Source organism: Scleropages formosus, chromosome 9, assembly GCF_900964775.1.
Source record: "Scleropages formosus chromosome 9, fSclFor1.1, whole genome shotgun sequence".
NCBI lineage: Eukaryota > Metazoa > Chordata > Actinopteri > Osteoglossiformes > Osteoglossidae > Scleropages > Scleropages formosus.
The window spans coordinates 8918639-8925789 of record NC_041814.1 but is presented as its reverse complement, the minus strand read 5'-3'; positions in this window follow the sequence as shown (position 1 = coordinate 8925789).

Genomic DNA, 7151 nt, shown 5'->3' with positions numbered 1-7151 from the left:
GAAAAAAAAGACAAGCTATATACATACTTCATATGTGAAGGTGCTTTATTTTCTTTGTATTGTATATTTCTTTAATTGTATAGATTTTTTTTGTTATTTATGAATACCGTAGCCTCCGCGACATGTCTACGTCTATAGTCCGTAGTGCGCAATGATTTGCTAACTGTTGCAAGACAGTGGTAAAATTGAGGTGAGGCATCTGCCACGCTTTTGGAAAGCTGACAAGTCCCTTTTGCGATGTTTAATAAACCTTCGGGTGGCACGAATTAAAGTCGGTCCTACGAAGCAGGACACAACAGTAGTATCACTGCCCGTTACCAAAGATAGGTCAGAGGTCAGCTCCTGCAGAATCCTTTTCTTTGAACTTGCCAAAAATAGAACAAGATACTACCATGGATATCCATCGGAGACTGTGATTCTGAAGTTGTTACCACTAAATGATTGGAGGTGTTTTACTGCCAAAACGAAATAACGTGTCGCTTTATTCACGTTGATATTTATAATGGATGAACTGTAAATTGTGGGGAATGGCCACTCCCTCTTTTAATTAAGTGTTTTTAATGCAAAACTTCCCCTGAATATTATAAGTTTAAATGTGTAGATCGTAATTCCAGAACTTTAGTACCATTTAGTTGCTTGTAACGTTTTTTTGATTTGTGAAAGGTATTAATTGAGCCAATTTTGCTGTATGTAGAAGTGTAGTTTTATGCTTTCAGCAGAACAGAATTATTTGCCTGTACATTTGAGTTGCCTTAGAAGAGTAGCTCACGTACTCTGTGGTAAGACTTCGTTAGAATTTAAATGTTTAGGCCACATTTGTATGTAGAGAGCCTTGAAAACGTGCCGTTTTACGGTCACCGAATCTTTTTTTTTACGAGGCGCTTCTCACAAATAACTATGAAAACGTGAGACACCATAAGGACACGTGCAACTCTTGTGTTGTAAACACGGAGATTTTTAACACAGTGCTGTGGTGGCTATGCATACTCTTCGTGCTGCCGCTCTTAATCTATCTTCAGCCACCGTTTACAGACTAGGAGGCTTTTTCCCCACTGCTGTTGTGCCATGTCTGATGGAGCCGTTCACCGCCTCCTGCTCTTTGTGGCCAAATGCCCCAAGGACACACCTTTCCATTTTTACTAGATGGGCGAAAACCCGTACCAGTTGATACAAATGCCGTGTGTCCACTCTGTCTGCCATCCATAGCCCAACCCATTTTCCCAGTACTTTCAACACTGAGTACATTCCCTTCAACTTGCATTGCAGTTCTCCATCTCGCCACCTTAACCAGTGCCTGTTTTGGTCATCGGTATCGTGCTTCGGTTGCTCATTTTATTCAATGAGAGAACGTGCCTATGTGTCATCCGTCTAATTTTTTCAGGTTATTGTTGAATTTACAGTTGTGGTTAAACTGGGGACCAAAGAACCTAGAGAGGGCATTGCGGTGAAAGGATGGTGTGCAGATAAGCCATTCGGTAGGGTGTTTGCCGCCACACACTGACTAGTGTTGGACTTCGTTGTCTTTGAAATGGGTTTACGTAGACAGTGTTTTCATTGTTTCTTCGATTTGGAAACTCAGGTTATGGTCAGTGCTAGTAGGCTTTATTGGAAATACGGTTTGTCAACTCCGTTGATAATGTCAAAGGTTCTGAAACCCTGAACACCGCTGCAAATTTTTACAGCATTAAAAGAAGGTGACCTTGGGTCAGTTATAAATGCAATCCCACTGATGCCACCATTAGGGTGTTTTAAACATCCAGAGAATGTATTCTGTTTCTGGGAATTTGGCTGATTCTGCTGTTGTCACACTGGTTTCTTGTGGCTCCAGACCCTGAAGGTTCGGCAGTGAAAAGCTGCAGCATCCCTTCTGATTACATCCACAAGGTGCTTAATAACATTTATATGCTTTTATACTTTTATTAAAGGCATGTAACTAATTGTAGTCTGTGAGGGAAGTCTGAAAAATCCCTCCCATAAAACATTTTGAGATGTTTTCACTCATCGTGTATCGCATTTGGGAAGAAAACAAGTAGCCATTGTATTCCACTGATCAGAGTGACATGGGAGACTCCTTAGACTTCCATGTGTTAACAGTCATCACTGCAGTGTTACGTGTCAAGGGCGGGTCGTTGGAAGAAGGCCTTTGCTGTGTGTCCTGTTTGCCTTAGAAGAGGGTGGCAGTACAGTTCATCCTGTTACTATCTCTACGTGTGGAGTTGGGGCACTGAAGAGATGGTCGAGTGCCTATAGCCTGCCTCAAAAATGTATGTGTGCGAAATTCGTGCTGCCTCTGTGTGGTGGTTATGCAGGATTCTGAAGCCTCTGATTCTGACTTTCATAGCCATATGATCCATATCTGAACTGATGTAAAAAACATACTTGGATCCCTGACTGGGAGTATCATGAATGTGGCAAAGAGCATTGTTAAGGCTTCTTCTGACAGACACAACCACACGGGGCCATGTACAGTATTCCCCACAGCTGCCACAGACTTACTTGTGTATGCAAGCAAGACTTTGGATGAGGAATGGCTCATCTCACATTTTCTTCGGGCCTCGGGCAGACACAGAGCCACACCAGGCAAGACCCAAAAGCCACTTTTTAACTTTTTACTTGGAACTCTCTTAAGTGAAGGAGCTGTATCATCATCCCAGTCAGTCAGTACAGTGGAATACAAATTAAGCCTTTACATCGTCACAAACCAAAAACCTCTTCACTCAAACCACTTGCTGGAATTTCTATGGTGCACTGGAATAAGAAACTACACCCTCTGTACTATAATTACAGAGACAGAAATAGACAGCGAATGAATTTGTCCAGTTTAATGTTTTCCCATCACATAAAAGCGATGGGGATGGTTTTAATTGTTGCAGCATTTCACAGTGCCTGGACTGACATTCTTGGGGACCTGCTGAGCTCATATTTGGCCGAGCGTCCTGAGAATTGCTCTTCTCTTCGGCCGCTGGTGCCCTAAAGAGGAAGACTTCACATATTCAAAAGGAAGTCAGCCAGCTGTTTTGGCTCTCCTGCTTCTCTAGTATGGACTAAAGATCAAATTATCTCCGATTATCATTTTTAAAACCGAAGTAATTTAATATTGAGAGGCTTAGAATAAAAATATCGTTGTCACGCGTTCCCTTGGGGTATTCAAAGAGCCAGGCTCATTGGTGAAGGGAAATGAAGATCTTAGTTCATCCTTGACTTGGAGAGGTGTCCCTTAGAGATCTATCCTGCAGACGGAGGAAAATCAACAGCAAACCTTCTCCTGTCTAGGACGAGGATACCGCTATACAGTCAGGCACAAGGTGTAACAATATTTAAGGAGTCTTCCTGTGTGCAGCATCTCTCAGATTCTGGTTACCTTTACCTGGTGCTGTGGGTTCTATTTCCACTTACCGTTAGACCTCTGTGCTCTTTTTTGGTGACAGTTATAAATTTCATCGTTACCATTGCACCGATGGAGTACGCCTACTGTCTGTCTATTATCTATACATCTACATCTAAATTTTAAAGAAGCATCCTAGCTGTCTGGTGGTGTTTTCTTCACACTTACTGTGAGAGATTTAGCGTAATGTTGATTTGTGGAGTCTTGTATTTTTGGCAGTTTTGCAGTCCGTTTTTGTAATTTCCTTTGGTTTTTACTATTATGGCTGAAAGAACTCCCAGGTAATGTACAGCTGACCTCTGCAGTTTGAACTTAATTTTTGTTAGAATTTCTTTCCTCAAACGTGCCATCAACCTGTGCAGACAATTTGAGCTTACAATCTCAGCTAAACAGGAAAGCAGAATCTACCACACCTTGCGAGCACAATCTTTATCGGCTGTAATTTTGGAAGCGGGGCGACTGTTCCCGTGGACCGCCAGACTTGTTCAAACAAACATTTACTGTACTCCGTTCTCTGTTAACTGCCTGCTCTGTGTAAATTCTGTCGTTCACCCCGTGGCACAGCTGTGTTTTGGTCGTAATGTCACAGAATTGATGTACGGTGAGCAGTCTGTGTGTCAGTGTTGTGAATCACGTTTCTCCTTTTTTGGCACTGTTATCTGTGCTTTTATTGTAGTGAGCAAATGGGGTGGAGGGACCCAGGCATTCTCTTATCACATAATCGGAACTGTAAAGGCACCCGAAAACAGATAAAATGTCTTCGTTTTCATTTTCATCGAATTCTATACGGCCACTTCACTATGTACCGATCATGGCCGGGGAAATGGCTTTTCTCACTGATAACTGATGCTACATTTTTTATGATTCTATTCTATCAAAATTAAACCACTTTACAGGCTCTAATAAAACACCTAAACTAATATCTGGTCTGTGGACACAGGGAATCCTCGATTCTTCTTTAGTCCCATACTTAACTAGAGCTAAACAATACTGTATATGGGCAGTTATGTCACCAAAGAGCATCCTCCTGCACGCTGCCTTTTGTCTGTTGAGCACCGTCCAAGTAACAGCATCTCTGTCCCTTTATCCTGATAGGAACGGCCCCCCACACATGCACACGCAGACTTTGTTTCTCCACCATCTCACCTGTCCCTCTACCCCTTAACCTTCCTTACCTAATACCGTGCAAGCAAAAATCCCTTAAAACCCTTCACCTCCTTCCTTCAAGATTATGATTTCTACTGCTTTGCCTGTTGTCTTGCTTGCATGCTGTTTTATTTTTCATTGTATATACTTTTCCATTATGTGAAGAAAAATAAACTTGTAATTTTCCTAATCTTTTTTAGATGCGCAGTATTTAGGTGATGAGGAGCACTTTGATTATTCACAATCCTCCACTGCATTGTTAAATGTAAAACCTGTCAAATTGTGTACGTAAAATAGAGAAAGACAGTAGGTGACAATGGATTGTGATTGGTTTTCTCTTGTATATGAAATTTTCCAGTTTTTCTTGGCTCCTTTATCCCCAGGGCTTGTGTCTGTGGCAAAGGGGTAAGGTTCAGATTTAATGCAAAAAGTGGGGAGACCTTATTTTTAAGGGAATATTATGAAATACTCCCTTTGAGAAATTAGAAAAAGCTTATGGAGTACATAATAGTTGACCAAATTAACAATATGAAGCTAACTGTAGAAAAATACCTCAAGCTTTTGAGTTTGATGGTAGGTCTGCAGTTGAATTTTGTTTTTACACTGAAGAATTTAAGAAAAGAACGCAAGCCCTGACCAACGTTGTTTGGAGTACAGATATGATGATGTTAATTTTTACTGCTTGCTAAACCAATATGTTCAGTGATTGATATCCGTACATTTTTATTTCACTCTTAATGCTGTGCCCTTCCTTCCTTTCTGTTCTCTTTCTAAAATAGACTGTAACTGTGTCTGTAGTTATTAGATGGTTGTACTTAAAAAGTTATTTAAAAAATATAAAAAAGGATAAAACTTACGTGGTTAGGTGTTTTTAAGAGATATACAAATTTGAAAGGAAATGTCTTAAATGCCCTTTTACAAAGTAGTTTGTAAATGTTGAGTGTATTGCGCTATATTATGATGGTTTTACTGATGGTCTAATTTGTATTTCTGTATACACTTGGTGATCCTGTCATATCTGGGTTTTATAAACCACGCTTATTTTTAAAAGTGTAGAACTGGGTCTGACTTTTCATTTATGTATATAAGATAATAAAAAACTCCTTTCACCAATACAGCTGAATTCAATGTTTGCATCATCCAAAAACTTTTTCATTAAAACACTGATAATTTAGTATTTCACAAAAACATGTTTCATATTTACTGCCAATAAATCATTAGCATGGTACTGCCTTGAACTTTGACCTTGTAATGGAGAGGTGCCTCTTCAGCTGCACAGACTTTATTTTGTGTAATTTAAGAATTATGGTCATATATAAATATTGTTTTATCAGCAGAGAAAATGTTTAATAATTTTAATCTTTATAAGGAAAGTAATGGTGTGTGTGTGTGTGTGTGTGTGTGTATACATATGTTTTAGAATTTAGGATTTTATGCTGCAAATTCAGATTACATAAAAAAACTAAGAAAACAAAGGAGATCAAGGCAGTACTATTATTATATTGCAAGCACAGGCCTGAAATGACACTTAATAATGGGATATTAAAACACAGGTGCCACAGAAAACTGAAAGGAAACCAATAAAGAGTCAAAAAGTGACTTTTCCTGGTATTTTGGCACAGGACATAATCAAGATTGTGTTTGCAATATTTTTAGGAAGTCTGGGTGTGTTAAAAATTACCTATCCTCTATCTGATAAATTATTAGTTGCTCAAACATTGTACTTCTTTCCCTCTCGGTAGTGCTTTCATAATTAAAAAAGTTGGTTGGGACAAGCGGTTGTAGACATTGGTTGGTAGGTTGGTTCATTCGTTCCTGAGACAAATACTATAGTGTAAAGCTGGACATGATAACAACTAACTGCTTCAGTAATGTGGACTCCGATAGAAATCTCACTCCTGCTGTAGTAGGAACAAGGTACTTCCCATGAACTGATACAGCAAGAATACCCTGCTTTCTGAAAAATGAGTAAATCATTGTAAATTTGTTTAATCTTGCAAGCTGCATGAAAAAAAGCTTCAATAAACCAACACTAACAACTGCTTGTCACGGCAAACCAGACCCTTATTTGGCAACACAGGGCGGAAGACTGAAGGGAGAGGGGACACACCCTGGACAGGACACCAGTCCATTGCAAGGGACCCCAAACAGCGCTTGAACCCCAGACCTACCACACAGTGAGCAGAGGCCAAACCTACCGTACCACCATGCCCCCCTAGACTTCAATTACATAAACCATATTAATTTATACACTTGTCATATTAATAAACAAATTATATATACAGTATTTACATATGTGACATAGATATGTATGATTTGATTCTTCATGTGGTTAAGTGTCATATAAATAATAGAAAAATTATATGACTTATTTACATGAAGGAATCAAATCACACAGATACATAAGAAAATTAAGTAAATAAATTAAAAGGAAATGTGCCTATTCCCAGAGAAAAGGACTAGAAGTACGAGGCAAGCTGGTAAATGTAGTGGTTAGACATGTTGCCTGTGGGGCCCAAAGGTCACAGGGAGGTTTTAATCCCACGACCAACTGTAGTCCCCTTGAGCAGGGTATTTACCCTAAACTGCTCCAGGAAAATTACCCAGATGTAGAAATGGG